Source organism: Epinephelus lanceolatus, chromosome 21 (assembly GCF_041903045.1).
Source record: "Epinephelus lanceolatus isolate andai-2023 chromosome 21, ASM4190304v1, whole genome shotgun sequence".
Lineage (NCBI taxonomy): Eukaryota > Metazoa > Chordata > Actinopteri > Perciformes > Serranidae > Epinephelus > Epinephelus lanceolatus.
The window spans coordinates 31559054-31576377 of record NC_135754.1 but is presented as its reverse complement, the minus strand read 5'-3'; the positions used below and the strand labels follow the sequence as shown (position 1 = coordinate 31576377).

The 17324-nt window shown below is 41.8% G+C and overlaps 1 protein-coding gene across 6 annotated transcripts in view; it reads left to right on the top strand.

Moving 5' to 3' along the window:
* Positions 1–4000: 4000 nt before the first annotated feature.
* The window catches only part of tanc2b (tetratricopeptide repeat, ankyrin repeat and coiled-coil containing 2b), a 254073-nt gene continuing 240749 nt past the window's right edge, over positions 4001–17324 (top strand). For all 6 annotated transcript variants that reach the window (XM_078163101.1, XM_078163100.1, XM_078163099.1 and 3 more), the window contains exon 1: positions 4001–4140. The gene's annotated coding sequence lies outside the window, so the exon portion shown is untranslated. The remainder of the gene's footprint in view (positions 4141–17324) is intronic.

Below are 17324 nucleotides of genomic sequence, written 5' to 3'. Positions count from 1 at the left end.
GACGTTAGTCTGGGGCGCCGTCTGCCATTAGGTGTGCTAGCCGCTCCCCCCCCCGCCGATCTCCGCGAGGGATGTGAGCACTCAAACTTCACCAGGGCCTCCGTCGGCATATGGGTGAGTAGATAATGGCTGAATTTTCATTTTTGGGTGCACTATCCCTTTAAGGGTCCGGGAGAATACTAGATTCTGATTGGCTGAGGTGTGTCAGTTAAAAACTGATGCTGTACAACTACAAAGTAGTTCCAGTGAAACTGTCTGTTCACCGTTCTAAATTAATGCGCCAACTATTTAACAGCCCACGCTTGTATCAAATATGAGTAAAGGCCCTGACACACCAGGCAACGTTTGGCCGTCGGTCAAAGTCGGGCCGTTGGTGGGCGTCTGCCGCCACGGTGTGTCCCTCGCCGTTGGCCCTCGTTGGCATCAGTTGGCCTGTCTTTTCCGCCATTAATCATGTGGAGGCCGTCGGTGAATAAAATCACTTTGATTGACAGTTCAGCCAGCGCACGAGAGGAGAAACGGAAGTGAGAAATGTAAACCAACAGCTAAAGACAAAAAGGAGTGAGGTAGAAACAAACTTGTTATTTAAGGTAAGACAGTTTTTTAAACTATTGAGCTCTTTATCAGAAACATTTCCTGGTGGTTTGTGTAAATTGTTTCCTGACACACGGTAACATTGCTATTTTCTTTCAACACTGGATTGTGCTGTTAATATGCTAACTGGCTAACTACCCTCAAGACCGTCTTCCGGTTTCCTATTTGAATGGCAAATACAGACGGCCGCCATAGTAAGTTGAAAATAACATCAACAATCTGACCCTTTTAGAGCTAAAATTACATTTATTAACAACATAAGAGACTGATTCAAACCAGTTACTTTTGACAAAAACTCCACACTTGCGTTTTCTGTACTGGTTTAAGATGAAGGAAACATGATAATTCATTATGACCATTAATTATATTACAACAATATTTAACACCAGTGTTACAAATTTAACTTACGTTTTAAGACAAATCGATGTTAAAGATGATGTCAGTTGAAGTGAAACTGGAGTTGCAGCTGTAAATACCACCACAGATTCGTTTCCATGGAGATGCGCGTTCACGTACATAGAGATGTGTATGACAAACGTGGATGTAACATTTTATTATTTATTTTAAAGTTAGTTAGTTTCTTACTTCTTGTTGTGGCCAATGTATTATTTTAGGAACTGTTATTTACCTATTTAAGAAGGGAGAGATGGCTGGGGTGTGACTTTTTAATTTTATTTCTTATTTTGACCCTCCCCAGAGGTACAGGTATTTTTTCCTCAGCCTCCCAGAGTTCCTTGCGGGAAATACATAGCCCTCCCGCCACCATACATTAGTAATTAGATTTTTAAAACTTATTCTTCAGTGTTTGAAAACTGAAATGTATAAGTTAAAGATGGAATCCTGAAGTTGAAAAAAGCTTCGGGTTTCCACTCTGAAATAGCAGAAATAGCTCAGATCTGGTTATGTTTTTGTTTTTGAAGGAAGCGCGTTCCTAGCACATGATGTGTTCAAGTACCTTCTGAAATGTGAAAATCCAATGATTTGTTTCAGTAAATTAATTTTGGTGATTTTTAAAGATAACATGCTTTCAAGGTTTGGAAGGCATGTTAAATAATGGTGGTTTAAAATTAAAGTTTAAATTTGTATGATATTCCCTGTGACTTGTCAAACAATGACTTGGTCCCACCTCTGCCTTTTAGTATCTTGAACAAACTCACAAAAGACTAGAAATAATGTTCTTTTTAGGCATTGTACATGTTGGGTTATTGCCTCATGGGGCACACATTTTAATACTTTTATTTCTGAATACAAACTTGCTTCTGGATCTCTGCCCCCTCATGACCACATATAACTGATAAAAGCACAGACTCTCTGATCTCTCAGTCTGCCATTAGCATAGCATCTGAGAGTGGTTTAAAGATACTAACATCACACATATGGCTGTGCCAGAGGAGCCGGAGCTCCAGTAGATTAGCAGAAGATCCGGGGCCAGGCTTCATTGAGTCACTCCCTGGCTCCCCACGACTCCGCTGATCTCCCCGCAATCTTGTGTTAGGCCCCATTAATCTCACCTCCCCTTGCAGTCTGTTAAAGGCAGCGTGGGCTGTGCACTCACCTTTACTGTTTTCATTCTTTATATACAGACAGAGGGAAAGTATACGCGAAAGGCAGAGGTAGAGAAAGCTCTGGCAGGATTTGATTCAATGCCAGTGGAAGCATTTCCAGAAGAGAGCGGGTGGCTCAAGCACTTGGCTATCTGTGACCACCTCGTCCATCACACTCACTGACACACACATGCACACACACATGCACCCTGCACCAAAGCCAGTTTCCATGGCCACCCTCAGGTATTTCTCATTACCGTTTGCAGAGAGGGAACCTTTTAAGTACAAATATGTCCTTTGGTGGCCTTTTTATGTCTGCCAACCAAAGGAGATATATCGCTTACAAGTTGAGATGTATGATGTTGGCATGTCTTAATCCTGGCAAGTGTCCAATGGGCTAGCAAAGGAGGAGTAATTTATATCTTAAAGACTGATTAATCAGGGGTTTACTCTAGCACGGCAACCTTCTTTAGATGTAATAGAGAACATCTTCCCCCCACCAGCAAATTAATAATTGAAAAGCCTGACCTTAATGAAATGATGAGTGAGCACTGGAGATAAAAATACACATAGGAACTAAAAAAAAATATCTGTACCTGTGCAGAAGCCTCATAAAGTTAACCCCAAGTCACTTTATGGAGGCAGCTGCAATAAAGGACTCTATTGCTACCTAAGTTTATATCTGAACACTGGTTGCGAGTTAATCACAAGATAAAAGACTAAGTGGATTACAGCTAATGCCAGGTTTTAATTCACTCAGTAATCAGTAAGAATCAGCCCTAATGTGGCGGTAAATTATCAAAGGTATACTTAAGCTATGGCCACCCTTCATTATAATAACAACAAACTACAATATAATCAATAGATATTGTTCTCATTTTTTAAATTGCATTATTGCATATTAGTGTAATTGTGATACATTGAGTTGATGCCTTATAGATTTAGGTCTGAGGGCCATTAATGCCACAATCAAGCACGGTGTATAGTTAATTTTACCCTATGCAACATCCCTGATTGTAATTCTGGCTGATAGGTAATTTTATTGACTGATCGAGGAAGAGGTCAGGATAATGTCTGACACCGGCCAACCTGTTCTCCATCTATCATTTCAAAATGTCAGGTGCCATGATCAGCAGGGGAGATGAATTGAAGTTTGATTGGCATCGACCTTGTTTCTCTTGAATAATTATGAATGATTTAGGTATTAGTGCCTTATTTCATCATAAATAATTCATTAGTACTGCCTTTCCACCCCCACTGTGTTTGCTCCTGTGCTCCGGCTGCTCGCAGGGGAATTCAGCTGCGTCAAGCCGGTCAGAGAAAAACAGATTGATACCGGAAATACGGCAGCGATGATCTTAAAAACGTAATAAACAAGGATGCATTTATATTTATTATGCTTACGTGTATTCATGAAGTATATTTGGATTTTTGTTTGCGCGCTTTACGCAACGCAATGCAAACTGTTGCAGCTGTTAATGGTTTTATTTTGAAAGGTAGCACCGGAAGTGTGATATTTGAAAGGTTTAAGTGACTTGACACAGTGATAGGCAGGTCAGCAGCGCTCCATGTTGCGGCGCTGCGTGGCACTGGGCACCGACTGGCTCTGACTGCACCACACACATGACTTTAGTTGTGAATGGCCCCGGCACTCGGCACATTTGGCGGGCGGGAAGAAGCAGCCGTCAGTCCGGGCAGAGCTACCTGCTGCAGACCGTGCTTGCGCCGCGTACACCCATGGGTGTCGCTACTGTGACCGTCTCCTGCGTTTGGACTGAATGTGGCAGCCGCGTTGATCGGTGCAGTTATTTTCAGAGTCGAGCTATTTCGGAGCGATTGGAAACGTGCAGACTGCTCGGGTGATTTGGATTGAGGAGCCGCACGGAGCGCTGCAGCAGACACGGTACAGCACCGGAGCCGCAGCAACAGCAGCAGCAGCAGAGGAGGCACGGGTGTGATGCCAAAAACTGGCCAGAAAAACAAAGGTTCAAGTCAAGGAAAGGTAATCAGCCCTTCTCTTTTTACAGCAACTTCTGCTCTGTCTCAGCTGTGCCTGTCTGCAGTTAAAAGTTTATTTGGGTTTTACATGTAATGTGTGTGTTATAGGTGTCAGGCTCCTGCAGCAGCCAATCTATAACCTATAATGCCTGTGTCTTGCTGCTGTTCATAGGCAAAGCCCAGCCAGCCAGCTAAGCCAATAAACACCCCCAGTAGTGTTTAATGAGATAGACTTAGCTGCTCCTTTGTACACAACAACAAGCATTTCTTTTGTCAGCACACAGCAACATGTGCATGACTTTCATTTTAGAACTGTTTAACACATTGTTGTGTGTTTCCTCTAACATTATGTTGTTTATTGGTGATGGTCATTCATAAATGTCGTTTAAAGAGGGAGCCTGCCACAGAATTTGCGGATAAACAGATGCCTTGCTGTATCAAACAGTGTGAGTTGTTGTTAAGGTTTGTGTATTAATTTGTGCACATATAGAGTTACCTTGTGATGGTGGATGTACTGTAGGTTACACATAGAGGATAGTCATGCTGTACGCGCGGATGGACTAATGAACAGGCCTACTGGGCACACGTCCAGGGGCTTAAAGTGTCAGGGGCCCCCTGGCCTTCACCTTCAAAATGTCACTCAATTTAGTATGTGCCATCCAGGAAGAGTCTCAAAATGACCACAAAGAGACATAAAACAACTACAAGGAGATAAAAACTGCTGCAAAGAAACACAAAATGACCACTAAGAGACTGAACACGACTACAAAAAGATGCATAGCAACACCAAAGAAACTGAAACTGACTACAAAGAGACACAAAACTACTCAAAGGAGATGCAAAACAGCCTCAAGAGAGACACAAAATGACAACAAAGGGGCTCATAACAACTACAAAGGATCTCAAAATGACTACAAAAAGGAGCGACACAACCACAAAAAGACTGAAAATGACCACAAAGTGGAGCATAACAGCCACAAAGGATCTCATAGCGATGACAGAAAAGGGCAAAATAACCACAAAGAGACTGAAAATGACTGAAAAGACATGCATAGATGCTACAAAGGACCTTAAAACGACTACAGAAAGCAACCACAGACACAAAAAACTGCAAAGAAACACAAATGACTACAAGGAGATGTGATGCAACTACAAAGAGATTATAGATAACTGCAAAGAGACAGAATAACCACAAAGACATTGAGAACGACTCCTAAGAGATGCAAATCAGCTACAAAGAGACTCGAAACGATTACAAAAAGGGGCAAAACAACCACAAAGAGACTGAAAATGGCTTCAAATAGACGCAAAGTAACTAAAAAATATTTAAAATGACTACAAAGAGACACGGAATGACCACAAAGAGATGCAAAATGACCTCAAAGAGATGCAAAGCAGCTACAAAGAGACTCTATATGATTACAGAAAGGAGCAAAACATAGACAAATAATCTACAAAGAGACACAAAATAACTACAAGGAGATGAAACACAGCTGCAAGGAGACAAAAAATGACCACAAAGAGACCCAAAATGACGCATAGCAACTAAAGAGAATTCATAACTACAAAAGAGGCACAACCACAAAGAGATACCAAATGACTACAAAGAGACACAAAATGACTACAAAGGGAAATGAAGTGACTACAAAGAGACACAAAATAACTACAAAGAGACACAAAATGACCACAACGAGACTGAAAGTGACTACAAAGAGACACGAAATGACTACAAAGGGAAACAAAGTGACTACAAAGAGACACAAAATGACTACAAAGGGAAATGAAGTGACTACAAAGAGACACAAAATAACTACAAAGAGACACAAAATGACCACAATGAGACTGAAAGTGACTACAAAGAGACATGAAATGACCACAAAGAGACTGAAAGTGACTACAAAGAGACATGAAATGACCACAAAGAGACTGAAAATGACTAGAAAAAGATTCGAAGCAACCAGAGAGATTCAGACCGACTACAGAAAAGGGGCAAATCAAACTACAAAGAGACCCAAAATAACTACAAGGAGACACAGATGCAGGAGACAGCTGCAAAGAGACTGGAAATGACTACAAGAGACGGATAGCAACTACAGAGAGACTCTCAATTACTACAAAAAGGAGGAAAACAACCACAAAGAGACACAAAATGACTACAAAGGCGCAAAATAACCACAGGCAAACAAACTACAAAGAAACACAACCACAGAGCAATGCATAAGGACTACAAAGAGATGCTAAAGCAGCAACAGAAAGAGACTAAACAACTTGCCCTTGTGAAGCAGAGATGGTGGGGCCTTCTGCGTGTCTGTACCCATGGGTCCATTGTCTCATGATCCGCCCATGCCTTTATGTGTAACCTATATTCAGCGCACACAGTCTGAAGGTATAAGGGGGTTGCCCACCCAGACAACAAACTGTCCATAAAGTGCGGAGGTTTATATGGAAGAAGCTGTTCTTACTTGCTAAGTGGCTTCAGGCCAGCACCTACCTCACTCTGCGCAGCCTATTATCTGACATCTGGTCCTTCTCGACAGGGTCTTATGTGGTAATAATATGTTTCAACAAAGACTGTTAATCTGTGTAATGCCTGTTGTTTGGAAGGGGAAAACGCTTATTTCCCTATGATCACCATTCAGCACTTCATATGGATGGAGTCTGCTTTGGATGGGGGATGTGATAGGATGTGAAAACCTTGGAAGTTGTCTTAGATGTTTCTCAGTTATATGGATAGGATTAAACATGGTGCAGATTTGTAAAATGGCAAAACTGTCACAGACCAAAAAAATGTCATTTTTAAGGGCTTAGTTTACACACACTCTAAAATCGCAAGCTACGCCTTTATGGCATCCAGAGAACTGCTGTGATAAAGCATTTATCAGAAAAATAGGTCTGCAGACTGGTAAGATTTGGGATCCAGTACTCATGGTTTTTGTATGAGGCTGGAGATGACTGCTATCTCGCTGTACTTTTTTATTCAAGTTCTTGGTTGTCAGCTCGGCTCGGCGCAGATAAAAGACAGTCATCCTCAAAGCGTTCTCTCATCACATCAATGACATGCACTAGTTTTGCTTCTCCCTACTCCTGACACACATCTGTGAGTTCACAGCAAGGAGGTTTTCCATTATGAGATCATGATGTTTTTCTTTTTTAGTCGACCAGCCTTAAACTCTTTTGTCTTTCTCTGCTTATCTGCTCACGGGGGGGTTAGTGACAAGGCCTTGTTTTCCACAGTCCGAGCCAACGCAGGCCCTCCCGTCACGCTCACTGACAGGCCAAAGGTCAAAACTAAAAAGATTCTGCTGCAGTGAATGGGCGAAGGATTTCTCTCCAACTTAAGTTGACAGAAGACAGCCTTTGGTTTCACGCTGTACTTATGAAATGCACAGTATGAATAAAACATGCCTCAAATCTTTGAATCAAAACCGATACTAAAAGTAGGTACTCTAAACTCACCGTGCCGGTATTGCACCAGATAAAATGTAATTTATTGTTGAGAGCAAAATCGTTGTCATCAATTATGCAGATCTAGTTAAGTGGCAGAAATTCAGTTTACACAGAACAGGAAGTCTACGTTTGTGTCTGAGTGGTCACCCCGGAATAGAAATGTCCACCCTAAAACACTAAACCTCTCCTTGACATGTTTTGCATTTAGTCCATATTGTTGATTTCGGTTATTTTTCTTCTTCCACTGAGTATCTCTCGGGTATCTGTAGAAACATCCAGACATTTTCAATCCAACTAGTATGGAGACAATTTATTTTGCGTAGCACTTTTGACGTTTGAAGAAAAGCATTTCATTTGTTTTCTGTTTCCATCTGACAGTGTTGTTTTTTTTTAAGCTTGTCCAGTTCCCTAACCAAAACCATGTGTTTATTATTGTTACCATGACAATGGAGCTACCCTAACCGTAACAAAGCAGCCATTAAACCCAAGCTAACATGTTTCCTTAATTTTAAATAAGTACTTATTTGAGCCATGCTGCAACATCCAGGGACAAAAAATGAAGCAAATGCAGAAGTGCAAAAAACTGCACTTCCTCTAATGGCCACTTGAGGCTGACTCCAAATGCAAGTCAATCCCCATAGACCCCCATGTTAAAATGCCCAACTTTACAGCAGAAATAAACATGTTTACAGCCTTGCATGACAACCCTTACCCCCTCCTTTTAAATTTTATTACGGCCTACAGTTACGCATAATTAAGGATGGGCTGCTTTGAGTGACAGGCTGTCTGTGAGACTTCAAAAATCCAAGATGGTGATGGCAGAAATGCTAAACTTGAAGCTTCAAAACAGGAGGCCACAAACCATTAGGTGATGTCACAGTAGCTACGACCCTTATTTTATACAGTCTTTGATTTGAACTCAAGCCTCGATCTTTCCCTTAGCCTATACGTTTTTTCAACAGCGATTTGTTGTGGTTTTGGAAGGCACTGATCCCAGTCTGAAATACTGATGCTTGGTCAGTGGCCCTTGGCGTCAGATATTGAAACACAGAGGCACCCTTTAGTGGCAGTGTGAGACGCAGCAGGTGGCGGCATGTTTTGACGCTTTGAGTAACTTCCATATAAAAGAGCGTTTAAGTCCACATAGGTCGGGCGGGAGGGGAAATGGATGGGTCAAACAAACTCTTGAGCCTTGAACCAAAAGTCAATCAAGATGTTGTAGTAACAACATAGCGTGCTAGTCTGTGTAGCATGCTACACTTGTGATGTAGGTTACGTGACATTGTATTAAGTTAGTAACAAACATACTTATGTTGTTTTAAACCTAACCACATACTCTTGTTGCACAAACCTGAGGCAGTAAAGCTAAAAACAATTGGTTTTTAACCGACATTTTAAGTTTGTTTTGAAAAGAGGCTCTTTATTTTGAAAATACAATGCATGTAATGAGCGTTAATTGACACACAGTGCCTGAACGTACAAAACTGACACTGGATGGGTGTATAGTGTGTCGTAGTTTGACATTGAGGGCAACTGACCAGTCGTCGGTATTTGATGAGTTGGGAGTGCGAATGTGAGTGCACAGACAGATGATCAGATTAGAAAAAGCTTCTGCATGTCGGAGGTTGGAGAATTTGGTACAGGGAAAGAGCCATTGTAGGAGACACTGACAGTAGTCTTGATAAAGCTTAATGTAATGCAGCCACAGGACATTTTTACATAAGAGGTGAAACTCACTTTTTCTTGACCGGAAAATCTCTTACTTTTGTTCGACTGTTGCTCTTTTCACCTAATCCTACCGCTGAGGTGTTCAAGTACATTCTTACTCTGTGGGTCACTGAAAGTCATTCTTGGAAATGTAGAAAATCACTGATTTAAATCAGGAGTGGCTGAGGCAGTCTGAGAAGAAGTGGCTACATCAGAGAGGCAAATTACAGCTCTTTGTCATAAAATAATAAAATAATAAAATTATGGACTGATATTGCGTAGTATAGTTAAAGTTTAAACTCTTAAGTTTTCCTTTGAAGTGTCACCAGCAGCTTTTATAGACAGCTTTACATATAACTATACAACTAACAAACATATGACACTGCACTTTGAATTCTGTAAAGTGGTTGGAGTTAATTAAGAGACGTCTAACCACACAAGTTTGACTGCTTTTTAAGATATGAAGAAGTCTGTAGTTTAATGAGGTATAACAACTCTTTCGCTGTGCATCTGTGACCGAGCCAGGCGGCACTGGGTGTCGCTTTCTAAATCTTATCAGCTCTGAAAATGTGAGATTGTTTCCCGTACAGGGAATAAAGGTGTCGTCCTCGGGGATGTTTTGATTCATTTCCCTGAGCACTGAGGGAAATGGCTCTCTTTATGCTGCTTTAATCAGGAAAAGCAGTCAAGGAAACCAGGAAAGCCTATTGGAAAAAAATGCTTGGCTTTTTAGTTTTTTATGTATACGTGCATGTATGTGTGTGCTGCAGTATGAATGGCGTAATCATCAGTTTAGAAAAAAATGCAGTGTAATGGGAATTAAAATTGATATTTCTGTCATAATTTATTTCCTCTTCTTGGCCTGTAATCAGCTCCAAGCCCCAAGAGTGGGCAAGGCAATCGTGTTATAAATGCAAGGCAATGGGAACCACAGCTAAGCGTCACACACCAGTAGAAATTCACACCAGCAGCAGCTTTAACATGTTGAGAAATCTGCGGATGAAGATATCCATGATAGTCCGTAAAACACTCTGAAATTGCCTCATTTGGAAGAGACAACTGTGCGCTGAACTCCTTTAATGAGGGACGGATTCTCCCCAGGCATGTCCCTCATTTCGGTGTGGCCCTTTGATTATGTAATAATGATGCGAAAAAGGCGTCTCCTTAGCGCCTCATTCTTTCTTGTTAGTGAATGGAACCGGAGGTAAAACCGAGGCCGTTTCATCTTGGCTTCTCGGCTCCGCTGTCGGAGGAATAATGCTGTGGTTAGCCGCTGCTACCCTTGTGTCTCCTGTACTGCTGGGAGTCAGTGACATTCATTGAGTTCTGATGGGTACATTTTGACTGTTTCTCACTTACTTGTCGCACACCGCCTTTGACTAGATGAAGATTTTGATGTTTGTGTTAGGAATCAGCCCTCTCTTGCTGCAGTTCAGCCTCAGACAATTGAGGTTGTTCTGGGGTATTATTTGTCGCAAATACCACTTCATATAGCTTTCTGTGACTTTGAAGAGCGCTTTCAGCAAAACCACGACAACACTGTGACAGTATCTTGAATATTTGTACGAGAAAGGTCTGTGATTTAGAAAGAAAAAGCCCAGCCAGGATAGCTTTTGAGAAAGGTGCTGGTGAGACTGTTTTTCTTGTACATGTTGTTGCCTGTTTCTCTTCAAAGGAGTTGTGTATACACCTTAAAAAAAAAAGAATCCAGCAGCTCAACCAAAAATACAGCACAGGATCAAAGTGCTTCAGTGTTTTCATTTGCTACATACAAGGGAGGCTATTATGATATGTAGGCCTAGTTACGGTTTCATAACAATAAATGGGAGCACTGCATCAATTTATTATAACTTGAGGTTTGAGATTCTTTTGCTTAATATTTTAGTCTGCCTGCTTTTCACAGCATTGTGTTTTGTATATCTGGCAGAAGCATGTGTTCAGTTGCCATGAATCGTTGCTTACAGATCATTAAAGTAGCAACTGTTACCACGTGTCCCAAAAGAGGAGGTGTGTAATGAATAAGATCTGCTGTTTAAAATCAGGAGGGCTGTAGAGAATTTATAAGTCTGATATTCATACCTTCCTCTGCTGTTTTTTATACTGCTTCTTCTGGGGTAAAAGAAGCCATCTACGTCAAGCTGGAACGACCATCGTTAAACAGAGGGGGTGGCTTACGACACTACTTATCCGCCAACTACAATGCAGTCTTGGGATCCCTCCCCAGACGACTTCACACCCATTCACCCCTGGTCCCACCTGACCCTAACGACTCATATGGTGGCCAGGTGGGTCAACGACTCACATTGTGAGTTTCAAGAAACGCAAGCAAGTCCAGTTGCCTACGATATAGCATTTACGATTACCATGACCTGGATGACTGAGAATCTTCACCGACAAATTGTGACAACGGCTCTGAAACTGAGAGCTCACATGACCCCTATGACCCTGCTAGGGTTCCCACCCACACAGGGTTTATAGCCCGCAACTTGGTACCAGTCATTTAGAACTGAAGAAGCTTCTTGGATGAGAGGCGAAACGTCTTCAAGAAACGCAAGCAAGTCCAGTTGCCTACGATATAGCACTTACGATTACCATGACCTGGATGACTGAGAATCTTCACCGACAAATTGTGACAACGGCTCTGAAACTGAGAGCTCACGTGACCCCTACGACCCTGCTAGGTTTTCCACCCACACAGGGTTTATAGCCTGCAACTTCGTACCAGTCATTTAGAACTGAAGAAGCTTCTTGGATGAGAGGCGAAACGTCTTCAAGAAACGCAAGCAAGTCCAGTTGCCTACGATATAGCACTTACGATTACCATGACCTGGATGACTGAGAATCTTCACCGACAACTATACTGCTTCTTATTTTTATCCACACTTCTCTATTAAATACTACATCTGATTTATAAACTATGCAAAAAACCTCGCTGATTGTGAAATTCTGGGCCGATACTGATGGTTAAATTTGGTTGATAGCCAATACCTATGTTTTGTTATTATTGTTTATTTTCTTTTTGTTTAACCTTGGGCAGTATCACGGTATAACAGTATACCAGGGCATTTAGAAATCCCAACGGTATGATTTTCAGTACCGTCAATAATACAGATGCTCATCTTTCTATTAAACGAATATGGCGATGCTGTATTAAGGATGTATTAGTGTACAGCATGAGCCACCATCAACAACGACTATGAGTTGTGGGGATAACATTATAGGACTTTTAACAGCCAGCCAGCGACAGCAGAGTGACCACAAGGAAAAACGGTCACAACTGCCCCAATGAATTAAGGGTTTATTACAACAAAACTAGAGGTAGTGATTATTGGAATAATTAACTAGACATCTAACAAGACTAACAAAGACTGCTTTGGTGAGTTTTATATCTTTTGTGTCCAGTTTGATTTAGGTGTGTTTAACAATGACTTAACAAGGCAGTTAATCTGTTAGTTTTAGTTTGATGAAAGAGATAAACTTCAATTCAGAAGGTGTGCGGTGGTATTTCTCTGTTTAATAAGGAGACTAAGTTTAAGAGTAGCCTACCTTTGTTTATTATATTTAAAAATTTCAGGCAACTACTACTTGCAATGCACCATTCTGCAATGTTTCAAAAAACTTGGCGGTTCACACCAATGCAACCTGATGTGACAGTGTATCATCTCTATGCAACAACTCTCTGTACTTCGGTTATGATTTCCAGCTTTTCAGGTTTATTTTGTGGCTGAATATGATTTGTAGCTCTTAAAATATGACAGAGGATAGTGATAGTGAGATACTGGCTACAGCTGCATTTGACGGAAACAGACGGCTCGGTGGGGACGGAGCACTGGCCGCGACAAGTGAACACACCATTTTGACTTGACCAGCAGACTTGCCTGAAGAAACAAGTGAAATGCTTCGTGTTTTAAAACCAGCCGCCAGCGATTTGACCAGCTGAGTTGTACGTGACACCATCAGCCGGCTTAAGTCAAGCTCAGACCACCAGTTCACACCGCTGCAGCTTTTCTCTGCAACGTTCTAAAACGGTTTCATCTCCTCGCAAATCTTTGGTCTGAACTGGGCTCAAAAGAGACCTTGCGAAGTTGCCAGTCAGGGGTGGGGATGAAGGGGGTATGAGCTATAAGACACACATCATGATGATATCATAATTTACCTTCGTAGAATAACAATTTTTACTGAATAGAGCTTGAACGCATCATAAAGTAACTCAGTGCAACCTCCGTCAGCTGTTAGTTTCAGCCACCAGCTGCCAACAGCTTACAGCTAACGTTAACTCGCTCTCAACATGGATTTGTTGTTCACGATGTTGCATTACCAGGGAAACAATAGGGTGCGTCTCCTGACCTGTCTCTGTTTTTCACAGGTTTCCTATCATTACCACTACAACAGGACGCCATTAGACTCGAGCCATGCTTTTTAGCCTGTGCAAAATTGATGTGACACAACAGGAAAACATCGGCGACTGCCATCTGTGAATGTCATCTTCTGAGCTGATGGCTTGATGGCAGTCAACAGCCAGCAGCCAATATCGATGTTCGGCTAATAAATCGGTGCATCACAGGCAGGAGAAGCATATATGCACGAAATAACAAGATGAACACAGGTCACAGTTCACTGTGCTACCTTCAAAACATCTACCTGTGGAAGCCAAACATCAGAACTAATAAAACTACTGCTTCTACTAAAAATAATCCTGATCAAACATCAGAATTGACTTACTGGCACAGTGTGTTGTCTTTGAAAACAGTGGAAAGCCACTTGGTGGGAATGGAGCACAGCTGCTGGCTCAAGTGGCCTGTGAATGCCCCGCAGAAGAAATTTAAGTGGTGCTCTTTTGTTTGGATGCAGAAAATTATCTTTAAAAGGCTTATACGACCTGAAAGATGCTGACATGTAACAACATGCTCAGGCTGATGTATTTGTTTGAGACTAGAAGCCTGTTCTCACTGAGCCTGGGAAGTCATTTCTACCCATTTCCCCTTCGTTTGCACTGATATATTTCATATTGGCAGTTACTGCTGTGACTGGAGTCTTTGGGCTCACTGCTGCATTGCAGCTTTAATGAAATCAACTTAATCACTTCTCTCCAGACAAGTGGAAGTGTTACATGCATTCCTTTTATGTGTGCTGCCTCTTAAATTACACGACATTACCTGATCCTGCCAAGATGGCTCGGATGTTAGATAACAAAGATTGGCTGTGCGGCCATATCCAGTCAGTCTGCCACTCAAACTTTCCTCCTGGGAGCCGAAGATCCCTGTTAGCCTATTAGGCAGCTGCTTGAGCCGACCCCAGCTGCTGATGGCAGATGAATGGCAGAGTATTCATCAGGCTTGGAAGCTGTGTCTCTGAGCTGGAACAACAGCTATGATATCCACAACCTTCACCTTGCAGTGTTGGGAATAACCAGTGACCTCTGTTAACCCCCCTCAGTTTTTGTGTGCATAGTTTTACACCACTGGCTCTATAAAATAATGGACGTAGCCACTGTGACATCACCCATTGGTTTGTGGACTCCTGTTTTGAAGCCCCAAGTTTGGCATTTTGTCACCATCTTGGATTTTTTGGAGCCAGAAGTAACCATGTTTGGATGAGAGGGTGAAGCTAACCCTAACCATAGCTGTTAGTTTGTTTAGCACGGTACATCGATTTACTGCAGTAATGATGATAATAATAATAATTCAAAACCTTTATCACTGGACTATATGAGAATTTAATTTGAAAGGACAGACACAGGAAGTGGCCACACTCAGCAGTCAGACACAAACCAATCACAGCCCACAGATATCTTTCCCTTCTGTAAATATTCAGTCTGATAAATACAGAGAAGTTGATCATGTTAGTGCAGGGCTACCCAGAGCTTTACATCTGTCCCACAGACGATAGGCCTACACACTTACAAACAGCTCCTGGAAGAAGATCAGCTCTGCACTCAGGGTTTCAGGTCAACAGGCTGTGCGATGCTTGTTAAGGTTGCTTAGTAACCTCATCCACAACCTGCTGCTGTGCTCATAAATAGCTGGCACAGAAAAGGCAAAAGAGTAGCACCCAGCACCCGACCTCATGTTTTCCAGGTGGTTAAAGTCACAGCATGTGTATGGCCCCTAATTTACAGGGCTGGTACCTGCGGTTGTTACACAGGCTAGTTAATAGTGTGTTGGACATGCTACCAAAAATATATGATTTAATAATTAAATTATTATTGTAAACATGGGTGACTAGTTGACTAATGGCCTTAAATGATTACTATTAGTCGACTGTCAACAGATGACACCAACCTGTCACTCAAAGCGTCCTTAATTGTGTATAAGCCTTAATAAAATGTAATCATGAATGTTATAATTGGCTATAGAGGCCAAAAGGCTGTAAACATGTTTATTCCTTTTGTAAAGTTGGGTATTTTAACATAGAGGGTGTATGAGGCTTGACTCGCTCTTGGAGCCAGCCTCTAATGGCCATTAGAAGAAATGCAGTTTTTGGTACTTCTGCATTGTCTTCATTTTGCATCCCTGGAGGAAGCCGCTTGTTTTACACCCACCATATACTTTCCTCATCTGTCTCCTTCTGTGCAGTCATCATCCAGCACTTGCTCTCATCCTCCCTGTTCTTCTCACTCACAACATCTGGTGTCACTATTAGCAGATTACCAGCAGGGACTTCGCCTTCCATGCTGAAAGCTGTGCATTTTAACTGTGTGCTATAATGGGTTCAGCTCAAGACAAATAGGGTTACCACCATGTCATCTGCTTAATGCTCGCGCATTGACACTGCTGCTGCCAAGGCTTTTTAAATGTGATCTGTGGGCCGGCGTGAAGTTGTCAATGAAACACTAGTGCTCTGTCATATCTAAATAGCTCCACTGTTCCTCCGTATGTGGTGCGCAGTAAGTGGTGGGAGATGGGCCTCCGCTTTGTGATGTGAAGTGCCATTAATGGGTTAACTCCATTATAATTTGCCAGGCATTTGTGTGACTGTAGAACACAGTGGACACGTTGTTGTTAATACAGCTGCCTCCATTGGCTTTGTGTGCTAAAACAGGGTGTGACGATGAGTGTAGGAGTGTAGGAGAATAGGATTTTATGAAAAGTAGCGCTGTTTTGAGTCGAGGCCAACACTGTCTTCAATGATACCCTTTGTATTGAGGAACTCCAATAAATAAAAGGCTGTAAATCATAATTCCCAAGATTTAAGGACAATACTTCCGTGACAGCAAAGTCAAGAATGAACTTTTAATCTCAAGATGTTTGATATGACCTTGCATCGCTCTGTGGAGTGAGGCAATAGCCAGTAAGAGGCCAGTTCACAGAGTGGTCAGGCTGAGGAAGCTTTACCACCATTGTTTTAGTTATTCACAGTTTTGTCTGCACATTCTGTGAATTGATGACCTTAGTTTCTTATCAGTCATCAGGAGGGTAATCTGGGGTTCTGTCATTATCTCTGTGATATCAGATTTATCATTTAGCACCATAGCAGCCAATGAGTGCAGATTTTGATTAAGTCTGCTTAGTCCCACGTCCCTATGCTATTATGATCTGATCTGTGATGAAGGTTTTGACAGAAAGAAAAATGTGAATCTGTTCTTCGCGTAATGCATTTGAAAACATAAGTGTCTGCAGTCAAAATACTGTGTCGCCAACCCAGTGTTCGTTTTTTATTTCCAATATTGCCTTGTCTGGAAGTAGAAAGTTCCTGATTATCATTGACCACAATTAAAAAAAAAAAAAAAAACTGTTAAAGGGTAAATTTGATATTTTTTAACCTATTTTCCCATGTTTTTATGTCTAAGTGAATAACGGGAACAACAATTTTTGAAATTCATCCAGTACTGAGCGAGACAGCTGCAGCTGGCAGCCTCGAAACAGGCTGCAATGTAACCACCCACTGCATTTTTGTATTGTCAATATACGTTAGAGATGCACCGATCCAGCTTTTTCAGCATCGATACTGATCCCGATGCTGTGGCTTTGAGTATCAGCCGATACCCGATACCTATCCAATACCATGGTTGACCTAAAAAGCTATATACCTTTA